At 41.3% G+C, this 15,885-nt stretch overlaps 1 long non-coding RNA gene across 1 annotated transcript in view; it reads right to left on the bottom strand.

Moving 5' to 3' along the window:
- Positions 1–7,692: 7,692 nt before the first annotated feature.
- The window catches only part of LOC113876235, an 89,692-nt gene continuing 81,499 nt past the window's right edge, over positions 7,693–15,885 (bottom strand). Inside the window, exons 2-3 of the long non-coding RNA XR_003506447.1 lie at positions 10,382–10,808; positions 7,693–7,739 (exon numbers count right to left, since the gene is read on the bottom strand). This is a non-coding gene — a long non-coding RNA (uncharacterized LOC113876235). The remainder of the gene's footprint in view (positions 7,740–10,381; positions 10,809–15,885) is intronic.

Here is a 15,885-nt window from a genome sequence, read left to right as displayed (position 1 = left end):
ATTTTATTTCTAACATTCTTAGCTTTATATATTTTGATGCTGTGTCATTCGGCAAATAAATTTTCATGACTATTTTATCTGTACTGTGGATTGTAAAATGACACTCTTTGTCTCCTTTAATATTATTTGGCCTGGAATAAAGTTTGTTGGAAACCAAGGTTGTCAGCTCTGCTTTCTTTGTTTTTGCATTCCCTCAGTAGTATTTTGCAACTGATTTTTTCACATTCCTTTCTTTTAGTTTAATGTAGTCCTGAATGGGATTTTACTGTTGAACACAATAGGAGAAATTCAGTCTTCTCAATTTTTGGAAAATATTGTTAATCATACACGATCTTTTAAAAGGATCCAAAAATTGCCGACAGACACCTTTCATCAGCAGTCTCTACACCCAGCTCCCTTGTGCGATTGCCTCTGGGAGGCAGAGCTGTGAACTGTCAGCCCTTGATTTCACTCCTGGCTATGGGGTGGAATGTCTTGGTTAAGCGAGCATGCCTCTAGGCTATAGAGTCAGCTCAGCACTCTGAGAACATAGGTAAAATGAGAGGCAAATAATAGGTTACCCCTAGGTAAAATCTCACCATTTGTTTACAGTAACAGTATTATCCGTCAGGGACTCTCCATATATTTTTCTTCCTTCTGCCATCTTTTTCCATATTCTCAACAGTGGAGCTGTTATATGGGGATAAAATATGAGAAGCTCATATTACAGATTTTAGATAGTATCTTCTGTCCAAGGCAGGTTAAGATGAGGGCTTTGCCCGCCATGGGAGATGCCAAGAGTCAAGTCACTATGTGACTCTGACATGGCAAGTTAATATATGTCCCAGTTACTATCTATCAAGAGATCTAATCCAAGCACTTTGTAGGTGTTTAAAGTGACTGTTCCTCAGTTTACCCATCTGTAAAAGAGGATGCAATGAGGTAATGACACACACATGAATAGTTAGCACATGACCGACTCGGCCATCTTGTTTTATATCAATCCTGTTATCACTTGCTCTCTTTATTTTTGGCTATATTTGGCTTATTTTTCCCCTGGAGTTTGGGAGGAACTCACCCTTTCATAAGTTTTGCCTTGGGTGACTTTTATATATTTAGATCATATTTCCCTCTGACATGTAAGATTTAATGTCAACTCTCATACTCTTTTAAGACGAGCAATTGAATGAGTTTTTCATGTCCCCTTTCTAATCTCATTTTCTACTAGTACTGTGTAACTAGCATAATTGAGACCATCTTTTTTGAGAATTACATTGGAACATACATTCAAATTGGAAGGCTATTTGTAGCTTTTGACCTTATATTGTTTTCTTTTCTCACAATCACTCTTAATGCCATGGTTTTCCCATTTTTGAGTCACTAATTTCAAGTCAGTTACTTGTTGAGTATAGATTGTATTCAAGCTCTTTTTTCCTCAAATAAGATTTTACTGGTAATGCATTTTGGAAGTTTTTCAATTTCAGTATGGTTTTTGTTTTGTTTTGTGTTTGTCTATAGAGTTTTTCTTTTCTTTTTTTTGAAGTTTAGGGTTTTTCTTTCCCTTCACCCATAAGTGGCCATTTAGGCAGAGCACTCTTGGGTCACACGCTTTTCTGTGGAAACACTGACTAAGTTGTTTCATTTCCTGGCATTTACTCTGCTCTTCTAGGTGTAGATCTTTCTTTATCTTTTTAAACAATACAGTGGGGATTTTTGATCTCCATATTTAGATCCTTTCAGCTTCAGAAAATTGTATCTAATTACACCCTTGATGATTGTTTTCTCTCAATTGCTCGCTTTTAATCTTTAGAAATATCTAAAACCGTGTGTGAGTTATACCCGTCCTGTCTCTCTGTCCTTACCTCATCTTTTGCTTTGTATTTCTCTGATATATGTCAGCTGTTTGATACACAGTCTTGAAGGAAAGAAAAGGAAGGATGGGGGGTGGGGAGGGAGAGAGGGAAGCAAGGATCTGGTCTGGGGACATGTTTTCAGATTTTTCCTACTCAGCTTGGATTTTACTTTCTGATCATGTATGCCTGTCTTCATGGGCAGCTGAGTGTTAGCTTCCTTGGAACTTATTCTGACATTACTCACTCCATTGTTCCCATATCAGACTGTGTTGTAGTTGTTCCCAAGAAGGCTTTCCAATGGTGCTTTGGGGTCCCAACTTCCTGTGTTTTACCAAACATTCTATATGTGCCCTCCACATCCTACTTACACAACAGATCATTCTCAAGATGAAGTTGTTTCTTTGTTCGGCAGTATTCCCAACCACCCCTTTGTCTTACATATATATATATATATATATATAAATAAGACATATATGTATGTCTTTATATATGTAAGACATATATAAATATATATATATATATATATTAATAAAAGTTCTTGAGTGATGCCACCTGGAATTGCTAGTCTGTAATAAGTGTTCTTCCATTGAGGTCCTGGCAGACTGAGGTGAGATAATCTACTAATCCATCTGTTGGATTCTCTGATACTTTAAACCAATGACTCAATGAAATGCACCTTTATTGTATGCATTGCTGCCAGGGCTTTCTTGTCTCTGCCCCAATACAGCCCTTTCCTTGTAGGAGTGATGGCCCCTCGGATATAAGGGTGCCTGATTGACCTCACTGACTGCTTTCATTTATTTAATAACTGTCCATGAGTAGATACCACTGGGAGTGAACAAGATGTAGGGGAGTCAAATGCTCCTTTTAAGAACAAGTGCTTTAAATAAATGACTAACTATTTTTATGACTGTATAAATCCTGGGTCTGTGAGCCAGGTAAAGACAGGATGACACTGTAGGTGTGTAGGGGTGTGTGTGTGTGTGTGTGTCTGTGTGTCTGTGTGTCTGTGGGTATTGGGTAAAGAGGAAAATAAAGTTTTATCCTACATATTCCCATGCATGCAAAATATAGTTCTGTAATCTATCAGTTTTCTTTTTCTCCACTTTTATTTTTAGTATTTGTTAATCCTAGAATCTGGAGAAGGGAATGGCAACCCACTCCAGTATTCTTGTCTGGAAAATTCCATGGACAGAGGAGCCTGGTGGGCTTCAGTCCATGGGGTTGCAAAGAGTAGGACAAGAATACATTCTGATAGAAAATTTACCTAGACTGTAAGCTCCCTGAGGACAGGGACTTTGTACTTGGGTCATCAGTGCGTCCAATGGCCAAGTTCACATAAAATGTTCAATGAATAAACAAGTGATTAAATAAAGGTTGGGATGAACCATACCCACATATTTTATAATACCATGGACAATAATCTCCATTCCTTTCTATTTATTCTATTTATTTTAGTTCACAAATATGTTTCTCAAAGTTTTAAATTAGAAAGATTTTCCTACCAGCATCCAGCACATAGTAATGATTTTAAAGGAAATTTTAAATTATTCTTCTTTATTAATTTCAGTATTTCCATTTCTCATGTGTGACAATAAAAAATGTTGAATTAACAGAATTAGTTCACATGATATCAAGCAGTTTGACATGCACATTAAAAAACAGCAAGACTACTATGGTTAAAAAAAAAAAACAAAATAGTCTTTTCTTTTTCATCAAAGTCATCAAAGGACATTTGGAAAACAAGGGAAGAAAATATTCCCGTAACCCCAAGACTGAAATGCAGTCACTAGTAACATCTCCATATGTGTCCTTCCAGACCCCTTGTTCCACGTGGAGCTTCATGGCTCTGGGCGTGAAGTGACCCACCAGGCAGACTCCAGTGGGAGGGTTGAATCATAGTGTTTAGGAAAAGGCATGGAATCTACAGCCCCGCAGCTGACACAGTCCCTTTATCATTCATATCTTCCCAGTTTGAAAAATAATTGCTGCTACCAAAACCCCTCCACAGCTCAGTGTCCTAGGGCAAACACAGAGAAGTCAGATGAGGGACCAGAAATCAGAAGAAGCTGCACAGAACAAAGCAGAGGTGTGGCTGCACATGGTGGGGCACGGAGGAGAGCAGGATGCCTTTCATGTGGCTTTACAATAACTTGGTTATTCACATTCTACCAATTGAACAGACACTAATAACAGAAACTGGAAAAGTCTGCAGCTCCCAATTACGGGCCTGACCCACAGAAGTGTTGTCTTGGGGCAAGTCTATAATGTGTCCAGAAGGGCACAGGGAGAGAACGTGGCTGGCAAAAATGAGTCATCTGAGCAGAAAGATGATTCTCATAGTAAACACAAGCTAGACATTTTACCATATCCTACTAAGAAGACATTGTGGCTTTTTATTAAGGTCCTGCTTCAATATATTGAAAGGTTATCTGAATTATGGCTATGTTAACCATCTAGAAATCTCCATCAAGTTTCCATCTCAGATTGGGTTCCACCACACTAACCCCTCGTTGAGTGCCATTGTTATATCCTAAATTATTAATACATCCCACCCTTCACCCTCAGACTTCATACAACCCATTAACTACAGAAATCCAAGTCAGGCCTAAACTAATGCAAGATACAGGTTTAAGCTTCCGATACCCAATGTGGACAGAGCAGATATAAGACCTACCACTCGCTCCACAGGAAAGGGCCCTTTCCAAGGGCATTCTTGTGTGAGTGTGCCAAATTTTACATATTATTAGATATAATTTGATGTGTTTGCCTTTTGCAGTTAAACCTTTCAATATGTATTACATGGGGCTTCCAAGGTGGCATTAGTGGTAAAGAACATGCCTGCCAATGCAGCAGACAGAAGAGATGCGGGTTCTATCCCCGGGTCAGGATGATCTCCTGGAGGAGGAAACAGCTAACCTACTCCAGTACTCTGGCCTGGAGAATCCCATGGGCAGAGAAGCCTAGTGGGCTACAGTCTATAAGTTGGACACGACTGAAGTGACTTAGCACATGTATTATAGAGCATTTTGCTTCTTTTTGTTCACTTAATATGATCAAAAAGCTCCATTTTATTACATGGCCATCAAAGCCTTCATTTTAATAATTGCAAGATAACCCATGCAATGTACACACCATCATCTATCTCTTCTACCTTCGGAGATCTAGGTTGAGGAAGTTACTTTGTAAAATTCCAACGTAAAATATTTTCTGGGAAAGCTTAATGATTCATGCTAAGGGTTTAGACTTTTTGATGCTATATGAAGACAGATGTCATCCATTGAAAAAAGGAATTCTGTTTTATGTTGCCATTTTTTTTTTTTTTTAGCACAACCAACCAATTCTCTCTGTTTATATAAAATAGCTACTCACACATTACAGCAATTACACAAGCAGCTACCTCATATAAAGACGCCAAGGGATGGGGTACCACTTCAGAAACGGACCTGGAATCATAAAAGCAACAGACCCAGCCACACACACACATCTCCTGCGGTTAGGGGTTGCCTACCTTGATTCCTAACTCATATCTGGATGTTTTCTGGGAGGAACCAGCCCTGGAAGTTGGACGGAGGAACTGAAGAGATTTGGGAAGGAAGACGAAGGCTCTAACCAGAGGTGACCGGGCCTCCTCTTTTCAAAACAACAACTAAATGATGACTTTCCTCTGTCATATATAATTTAGCTCTGAGGTTTGGCAATTTCTGAGTAAAATGAATAAAAAATAAGATGTGCAGTCATGTGAAATACCTTTGGTTAAGTTGTCCTGAGAATGACTAAATTCAAGACACAAGTGTGTGTGGGGGAGGGGGAAGCATAAACACATGCATTTAATATGCAATAGATAGAAACTCCAGACAAGGGAGGGTGGGGCAGCACGGGGCAGCATCTTCCCAGAAGGGCAACAGTATTTTACTACAGGCATTGTTTAAAAAGGAACTTTGGGACTTCCCTGGCGGTCCAATGGCTAAGACTCTGCACTCCCAAGGCAGGGGGCCTGGGTATGATCCCTGGTCAGGGAACTAGGGATAGTTAAGGCTATGGTCTTCCCAGTGAACATATATGGTTGTGAGAGCTGGACCGTAAAGAAAGCAGAAAGCCAAAGGATTGATGTCTTCAAACTGTGGTGCTGGAGAAGACTCCTGAGAGTCCTTTGGACAACAAGGAGATCAAACCAGTCAATCTTAAGGGAGATCAACCCTGAATAATCACTGGAAGGACTGGTCCTGAAGCTGAAGCTTCAGTATTTGGTCATTTGACGCCTGACGCGAATAGGTGACTCACTGGAAAAGTCCCTGAGGCTGGAAAAGATTGAGGGCAGAAGGAGAAGAGAGCATGAGAGGATGAGATGGCTGGACGGCATCACCGATGCAATGGACACAAACTTGGCGAACTCTGGGAGATGGAGAGGGCCGGGGAGGCCTGGCCTGCTGCAGTCCAGGAGGCGCAGAAAGTAGGACACGACCCGGTGACTGAACAGCCACAGGCAGCCAGATCCCATACGCCACAACCAAAGTGCTGCAACTAAGGCCTGGCACAGCCAAATAAAAAAAAAATTGTTTTTAATTTTAAAATGGAAATTGTGTTACTACTTTCCTATTTCCTATCGACAACACACCCCCACTACCACCTGCGCTCAGGGCAGGCCACCCCCATTTCCCCAGTCTTGGCTTGCCACTGGTTTTCACACGTATATCATTATCCTTACAAAACAAAATCAGTGGGTTTAGTTATTAGCCCCATTTTAAGGGGAAGAAACTGAGAGTCAGAATTTAAACGACTTGCCCTTGGTCATACAGCTAAGAAGAAGTCAAGTCAGGATTTGAACTTAGAGCATGCTGATTTAAAAGCTTACCTTCTGTAAAATATGCTAATATACAGGAATGGTGACGAGAGCTTTTCTTCAGAGATAGAGAAGGAAGAAACATGAGAGGGGAGAGTATGAGAGAGAATTACAGAGTGGTTGCTTTTACAGCTTTTGGCCTAAGATTTGTCCCTTCTTACCTCATCATATTTTCATTTTTTTTCTGGTTACCATTTGTTGTGGGCTGAATTACATCCCTCCAAAATGCATACGTTGAGGTCCTAGCTTCAAGCATCTCAGGATGTGACTGTATTTGCTCACAGGGTCTTTAAAGGGTCAATGAGTTAAAATGAGTTCATTATGGTGGGTCCGTTTCAGTATGACGGGTGGTTATAAAAAGAGGAGACTTTGCACAGACAAGTCACAGACACAGAGGGAAGCCCATGTGAAGACACGAGCCACACCTACAAGCCAGGTTGAGGGATCTCAGAAGAAACCCACCCTGCTGACTTTGGACTTTGGCCTCCAGAACCTCGAGAAAATCTGTCATTTAAACTGCCCAGTCTGTGGTATTTCATTATAGCAGCATTGGCTGACGCATACACCATCATCAAGACTTAGACAGAGGCCGCCCTTTGGGCAGGGTGGTCTGCCCCAGACTGAGTCCCCACCAAGCCATTCTCATAGTGTGATCCATCTGCTGGATTCTTTTAGTTCCCCAGGATCAAGCTAAAATACACATGTTTGTATCCACAGGAGCGATGGGGCTGGCTCCAGATCGACATTCCTATAAGGGCGCTACCCCACCTTTCCCTTTTGTCAAACAGATATTCCACTTCTCAGAAAGCTGTATTAAATGTGCACCGGCCCCCGTTTGGTAGCTACTGAATCAGGGCCTTAACCAAACATGAAATGACAGAACTGTTTCCAGAGAAGGATTAATTGAGCCAACTCAAGGCAAACACAACGTATTTTGGCATTGCTTTTGACAGATGGAAATAAAACAAACATTAGCAACCGGATTGTAGCTAACAATATGCAAAATTAAAGAAGGTACCTTTTTTAACTTTGTCTGGGAGCCCACTGGCTTTTCTTCTAAAAATCTGCAGAAAGGAAAAGACAGAGCTGTTAATCTCGTTACACAACCAGTTAGCACATGCAAACAAGGGGAATTAAAAGCCTCTGCATTCAGGGGAGGAAACAGATATTTGACACATATATTTATTAAGGAGACTGGACTGGAAAATAGCATGGCTGTATTAATCAGAAATGGTGTAGAAAACACTTAAATAATACAACAAAATGCACACAGACAGCATAAACTGCTTACAAATGGATGCCTAAGGTCTAAGTATTTTTATTTGAAGGTTAAGTTTTCAATTAATTTTTTTCAGCTTGTTGCCATCTCTTCCAAGCATCACTGTTAATTGCTTAAAAAAAAAAAAAAAAAAAAGAAGAAGTCTCTGCATGTTTGAATTCTGGACATGGAGGCCAGAAGCTGTCAGCCATCTAATAGGCCTCAGAGTAGTGGGGTAGAAATCAAAACTGCTGGGAAGAAGCTGAAAACAATATGTCAGGCTCTGAGAAGCCAATGGATTGGTTTCAAACCTCTTCTTCATTTGCTCAGTTTTTCAGAGGTAGCCTGTCACTGAAGAAGGCAAACAGAAGCTTCCCACTGTTGGAAATTGCCAAATATCCCAACCTAAGGGGGTCTGCGACAAACAGGGCCTCCATGCATACGACCTCAGTGGATCAGCAGAGAAGGGACCATCTGCGTCCTACTTCTTTAGAATGGAGTAATATACATGTCCCTGGCTGCAAACAAGCTTGTCTACGGCCACTGGGTTCACTGCCACTGGAAGGCACTCTTCAGGTTAACACTCTCATCGTCTGGGATGATGGGAAACCAGATTTAGGGGACATATGTATACCTATGGCTAATTCATGTTGAGGCTTGACAGAAAACAACAAAATTCTATAAAGCAATTATCCTTCAAGTAAAAAATAAATAAATTTAAAAAAAAGTAACTAAGAACTGGGGCTAGAAATAGGGTTACATCTTGAGTCGAGGACAGGATTAGAATGGAGGTTTGGGGTGTAGATACCTTCACCTATGTTTTAGCTGGAAGACATGTTTGGACTTGAGGGTCAGATTTAAGTTTGAGGAAGATTTTAAATTGGGAATAAAGGAGAACGATGGCACTGAGGATCAAATGATTACAATGGCATCTAATTTAAAATAGCCTTGTATGATAGAGAAGACATAGGTGCTTTAAAATAGGCAAATCTAATTTTATAACCCAGATCAATCATGTAATACTTATGCAATCTTATATAAGTCACCTAAATTCTCAGCCTCAGTTTCTTCATCTGTAAAATGACAAGAGTCTTTATGTTGTACCTTCTAGAAAGAAGCAGTAAAATAATAATAATAATAATGGATAAATGAAAGACTAGATTGATTTCGTTCCCTTCTTCCAAGGGGACATTTGGCATTGTTTGCAGACATTTTTGATGGCCACAACACGACTTGGGTAAGAAGAGCTACCAAAGTCTAGTGACCAGAGGTTCAATATCCTGGGACCCACTCTACAGGCATAGGACATAGTCTTAAAAATCATCCAGCCCAAAATGTTCATGGTGTTTATACTGAAAAACCCTGGATTGGATAGGCAGGGTTGGAAGATAGGCAGATGATGGCAGATAGCTTAGCAGCTAATGAAATTGTTTTGGAGAGTTATAGATTATCAATCTATAGATAAATTGATTGATAGATGAGAGATATTCTGATATAGGACACTTTAAGCATTCAACCAAGGAAGGGATTTTTTAAAATAAAATCTGAAGATAGGATTCATACCATTAGGGTTAGGATAAAGCAGTGGCTAAAAGTATAATAATAATATTAGCAATAAAGTTGTGTCAGCCATCATGGTTAAGTGATTTGTATTCTCATCATATTTGAGATAGGGTTCATCCAATTCTAAAGCTAAGGTTATGGCGAGTACTATGGATCAAGTAAAAGGTTGGGATCAGGGCTGGAGCTGGGGGACAGCGCATTGGCAGACCCTTCCCAAGGAGCAGCCAAAGCTCGCTAATTAATTTGAAAACATGCAGACAGCCCGCCAGCATCAAGCATCCTAATCTGAGTCATGGGCAGTTCAAGGAGATGAGAGGGGCAGAAATGATGTGACATACACATGTCAGACTGGCCCACCCACAATGGACAGTAATGGCCGCACACTGTTCACCCAGTTCTATGCCAGTCTTTGTATCCAACTCCATGAGGAAGGGGCAGGAGGAAGCTGGAGGGATTGGGGTTTCATGCGCAGGGAGAATGCTACATTCCAATACTGAACCCACATAGAGAACAGGCAGCTGTTTGCTCCATCTGTATTAAGAGAATAGGAAGTTTATCAGGCTCAAACCAATGAACCCAGCCATTGCACGTGCTGCCTTGTCCCCAGGAATGGTAGGCATCTCCAGAGTCTAGAAGAGGGCCTTTGGGGAGTCCTGGGAGCACTGGCCTCTGTAGTCACAGCTTACTCTCACAAAGGTGGGTCAGTGTAACCACACCAAAGTTTCAAGAAGACAGATACATAATGTCATCATACAGAAGGACAAAAAAGCCTAAAATACTGCACAATGGGCTGGCTTGGAGAAAGACTGCTGGAACAGAACAATAATTGTCTGAATGGAAAGTGGTAAAGCAGAAAAGAGAGGGACAGACTTGACAATGACTCACCAGCAACATCCAGGAGAAGGGTCACTGGATCTGGGAACATGAGCAACTGGTCCATGAACGGCCTCTCCGGTAAGTGACTGGTTTTGTTCCCAGGTCTCCTGAGTGGCTGTTGTGAAACATCCCTGACCCCATCCATCACCCAGTGCTTTTATCCAGCCATAACCAGAAAGTCAGTTCCTGGTTATTCAATGCAGCAAGTCGAAGCCCTGGTGGGATGACATGAACCTCCTTGTTTCTGGGAAGATCAGTTTCTTCATATAAATTTATAGGCTGCAGATTGGTTTGAACATGTCTCTTGAATCTAATTTCTGGGGCAACTCCCTGTGGGCTGGAATTCCTTCTATGTTCTGCCAAAAAATCTTGGTGATAAAAGGAGAAGTCAAAGCCTGAACTGCACCGACTTTGCTGTCATACTCCTGATGGGCTCCTAAAAACACAAACACACACAAAACAACTTTAGTGAAATAGAATGTATATATCATAATGTTTACTCATTTTGAGTGTGCAATTCAATGATTTATTTTCTAGTTAACTTACATAGCATGCAACCACAACTACAATTCCAGTTTTGAACTTTTCTATCAGCTCCAGAAGATCCTCGTGCTCATTTGTAATTAATCCCTGTTTCCACCTCCTAGCCCCAGGCAACCACTGATTGGTTTACTGTCTCTGTAGATTTGCCTTTTCTGGGTATTTCACATAAAGGGAAAGATATATTATACAGTCTTCTGCATTTGGCTGCTTTCAACCAGCATAATGCTTTTTTGGATTTGCCCATGCTGTAGCCAGTATGAGTACTTCATTCTTTGTTATGACTACATAATATTCTCTCGTGTGGGTATTCCATATTTTGTCTACCTGGTTCATGTGTTGAAGGACTTTTGTGTTGTTTTCACTTTTTGGCAATCACAACTAGTATTGTTATGAACTCTGGTGTGTGAGTCTTTGTGTAGAAGTGTTTTCATTTCTCTGTTAGGCACCCTGGAGTGGATCTGCTGGGTCACTTGGTAAATTTATGTCTTCCCTGGTGGTGTCTTAAGCAGTCAGTGACCCAGCGTCCTCCTCGGCATTGGGTAGGGTAACAATAGGAGAGCCTGATAACTTTATCAACCATGTGTTTATAGCACTCATTCCCTAAGAGACTCCCTCCTAGGACCTGTAAGGCAGGCAGGCAGGCAAAGTCACTTCAGTAGCTCTACCTTTATATTAAGGACAGCCTCCTAGTAGTCACGTCTGTGGTTGTGATCTCAATATGATGATTCTCTAAAATACATAAAAGCATCCTAAAGACTTGACATCACATAAGATGATACTGTGATATTACTGCCATCGTTAGCATTATTCACTTGTCATCTGCAATTTGAAAGGATGGGGTTTTAAGCTCCATGTGGCAGGATCAGGAAGCAGTGAAGATCTAATGCAAAGTGCCCTTGACTCTGATGTTTGGTCCTGTCACTTCCACTTGCAGTGACAGAAACTTCCTTACAGTGATTTGCCTTCTCAAGCTCTAATTGCTTCACTTTGAAAAATGGTGCCACCAACCTCAACACCCAGGGTTTCCACAGAATTAAACAAATTGGCAACACGTTTAATCCCCTTCCATGCGGCTACTGGGTGGTTAAATTACTTGATCCTAATTTTAATCTAGAAAGGTTGATACCTCAAAAGAAAAATCTCAAAAACTAAAATATGTTGCAGGATGGGCTGTGTAAGATTCTGAGGCCAGTTCTGCATCATCATCTGGGTGTCTTACAATTTAACTCAGTTCTGACATTATTAATTTGGAAATTATGTCAGGTATCACAGATATGGAGAAGGCAATGGTACCCCACTCCAGTACTCTTGCCTGGAAAATCCCATGGACGAGGAGCCTGGTAGGCTGCAGTCCATGGGGTCATGAAGAGTCGGACACGACTGAGCGACTTCACTTTCACTTTTCACTTTCATGCATTGGAGAAGGAAATGGCAACCCACTCCAGTGTTCTTGCCTGGACAATCCCAGGGACAGGGGAGCCTGGTGGGCTGCCATCTATGGGGTCACACAGAGTCGGACACGACTGAAGCGACTTAGCAGCAGCATCACAGATTAAGGGCTTAGTCCTACAAGACTTCCCCCACCACCTTCAGATGACAGTTATAAGCCCAAGTTGTCACCTACTCTTCTGATCGACCAGCTACAGAGTGGAGGTTCCAACAACCCCAAACCCCTCCTAGGGTTTGTTTAATTTGCTACAGCAACTCACAGAACTCAGAGAAACATTCACTTACTAGATTACAGTTTTATCACAGAAAGACAGCACTCTGGAATAGTCAGATGGAAGAGATGCATAGGGCAAAGCACAGAGTTTCCATTCCTTCTCCAGCCAGCCATCCTCCAGGAATCTCCACCTGTTCACCAACCAGAAGCTCTCCAAACCCAGCCTTTTGTTTCATGTAGAAGCTTCATGACACAGGAATGATTGATTACATCATTGGCCATGGTGACTGACATCAATCTCCAGCCCTTTTCCCCTCCCAGCAGGTCAGGGGCAGGACTGGAAGTTCCAACTCTCCAATCACAGGGTTGGCTCCCCAGGCAACGAGCTTTGGGCTGCCAATCATCTCCCTTAGCTCTAGGGGATTTTCAGAAGTAACCTCATTAACAAAACCCAGGTGTGGTTGAAAGGGAATTGTTAGGAATAAGAAGATACTGGTTTCACCTTTATGACTCTGCAGCCCTTTCAGGAATAAAGGACAAGAGACCAAACATCACAGCAAAAGATACTTGCACTGGTCTTATGTCTCAGAACTTCCAAGCTTTGAGCCAGAAACAGAACAAAAACAAAACATACACTTCTTATTATAGGTCACGTATCACACTGCTTCATTTTATTCACTTGCTCGTTTTATTTCTCTTGGGGATTTATTTGTATAGGATTTTGGTATCTTTCTTTTAAATAGAAATAAACAACAAAAGTAATAGCACAACCGATTGCTAAGTCCTTTTGAAATGTGTGTTCATATCAGTGATATCATTTGGATGATTAAAACCTATGGCTCTCAAGCCTGGTTGCTCATTAGATTCACCTGGAGAGTAACACTGAGTGCCTGGGCCACTGGGAGAGGTTATAGGACTTGCCCGAAATAGCACATCTAAGTCGTGACGCCAACAGGACTTAAAGCCAGGTCTCTAGATTAGTCCAGTACTCCCATTCCTGCACCATATTTTCTAAAAAGAAAATTGAACTAGAGTTAAACTAAAATTAACTTAAGTGATGCAAGTCCTGCAGAGGAGAAAGAACAATCTGAGTCCTTGGCAAAAATACATGGACGAGTGGCTATAACACACTCACCAGGAACAAGTCCACAGGAGGGCTGCATCTAGCCCGGCCCAGCGTATGCGGAAGCCAGGGCCTGGTTTGTTACAAAACTGCTTACTGTGAAGAAGTTCAGAGAGAAGTGGAGATTCTAAAGGGATAGATAAATCTATAAGCAAGACTACTGAGTTGGTAAAATGCCCAGCTCAGCAGTTCAGAGCCAAAAACGGAAAGGCTCTGTGAGCAGGTGGGTGCCTTTTTTATGGTAATCAGCTCTGGGCCCAAGAAGCAATGAGGTCATCAGGGTTTCTGGGATGCTCTGAGGGAAGTGAGTTGACCAGGTAAGCAGAGAAAACAGGTAACCCGGTGACACCTGGGTGGCGCTGCTAACTTATGGCCCCTCTGCCTCCAAGGCCAGAGTAAATCCCAACTCAGGAATCATTGGGGATTGATGGGGAAGACGCTGAAGAACACACTTGAAGAAAAAGTCGAGAACAGAATGGGAGTTCAAGATCATCCAGACAAGCCCCTCACGAAGGCCAGAGAGGAGCAGTGACTGCTCCAAGGCCATAGAACCAAGTGGATGGCAGGTCCAAGCCTTCCTGCCTGGTGGTTCCTCCACCACTGAAAACCAAACATGAAAACATGGACAAAATGCAGAGAAGTCCCAGTGATCATCAGGGAGAGGAGATATGGGGGCACCTTTACATGCACTATCACTCTGTTCTGCCCTGCCACTCCCTCCTCCAGCCCCCTCCACTCTATGGAGAGAGCTGTCATTTTGGTTTCCACTCTGTTACAGGGACTGAGAGAACAGCACAGAAATCTGGTGCTTTGCAGTGTGTCTTGGGGTTAGTCACTTCATCTGGGTGGGCCTTGGGTTCCTCTTAAGTAAAATGGTGAGTGTGAAAAGACAGTTCTAATGATACACATTATGCCTAGTACACTCTCTAAACCAGGAATTGGCACACTACAACCAATTCTGGCCTGCCATCTGTTTTGTAAATAAAGTTTTATTGGAACTCAATTACATCCACTCACTCACGTATTCTCTATGGATGCTTTTAGAGCTGAGTAGATGCAACAGAGATCATTGCATAGCCCACCAAGCTGAAAATATTTATGAGCTGTCCCTCTACAAAAATGTTGCTGATTCCTATAAAACAAACACTCTGCCTACTACCTGTGACACACACACAGGCAGTCTACCATATGATTTATATATGGTCCAGATAATTTTTCTGCTTATGTTTTTGCTTTTAGAAGGAAACTATTTCAAACATATAGCTAAACACACACACACACAAAAACTCAATAAATGATCCTTGTATACCCTAAGTTTTAACTGATGATAATACTCTGATTTTTATGTTTTGAAAATATTGTATCATAGTAATCTATATTTATAAGTAAACTTAAACTGTTTTAGAAGAAGGAAGAAAAGACACGCACACATGTACCCAGAACTAACTGACCTAAAGACTTTAGCACTACTGGAACACGACTGCTGTCATTCTGTGTTTGGTTTTTCAGATGGGTAAAAGGGTCTCCCTTATGAGATCCACGGTCTAAATTATAAAACACACATTTTGCCAGAGATTCAGAAAACAATCATGAGTTTTTTCAATTGAACAGTTTAATATTAAAGTAAAAAGGCCATTTTAGTTAGGACATTTGACCATAGTTACCCTAACTAGCAGTTCCTAATGCACTGCTTAAATGCTAATATAAATGGGGCAAGATATAAAGAAAATAAATATTGAATTAAATGCATTTTTCTATCCATCCTTATCCTTAATCCACTTGGTGAAATCTCAATCACAGGAATCCATCTTAAGAGAAATGTCCTTTACTAATCACTATTTCTTTTGTTAGAAAAGCAAAACCTTTGAGACTTTTCTGGACACCAAGGTTTGTACAACTTAATTTGAAGTCACAGCCCCTATAGCCATTTGGTTCCTTAGTGACCTCCCAGCTCACATATACCCAAGGACAGACATTTGTTTCGTATTCTTTAGATGTAACAGACATGGAAATGGACGTTTCTGCCTCTCTCATTCGATTTCTTCGTCATCAGTATTTGCCTTCCATAACCTCGTAATGTTTCTTCACTGTATTCTTCATTTGTCCTTTTGAGGCTCTTTCATGGCGTGTGTGTGTGTGTGCGTGTGCATGTGTGTGCAAGCACGCATGCACACATAAATAGTA

The sequence above is a fragment of the Bos indicus x Bos taurus genome, chromosome 18 (assembly GCF_003369695.1).
Source record: "Bos indicus x Bos taurus breed Angus x Brahman F1 hybrid chromosome 18, Bos_hybrid_MaternalHap_v2.0, whole genome shotgun sequence".
Taxonomy (NCBI): Eukaryota; Metazoa; Chordata; class Mammalia; order Artiodactyla; family Bovidae; genus Bos; species Bos indicus x Bos taurus.
Note: the sequence above shows the minus strand (reverse complement) of the source record. Positions and strands in the feature narration are given on the sequence as shown.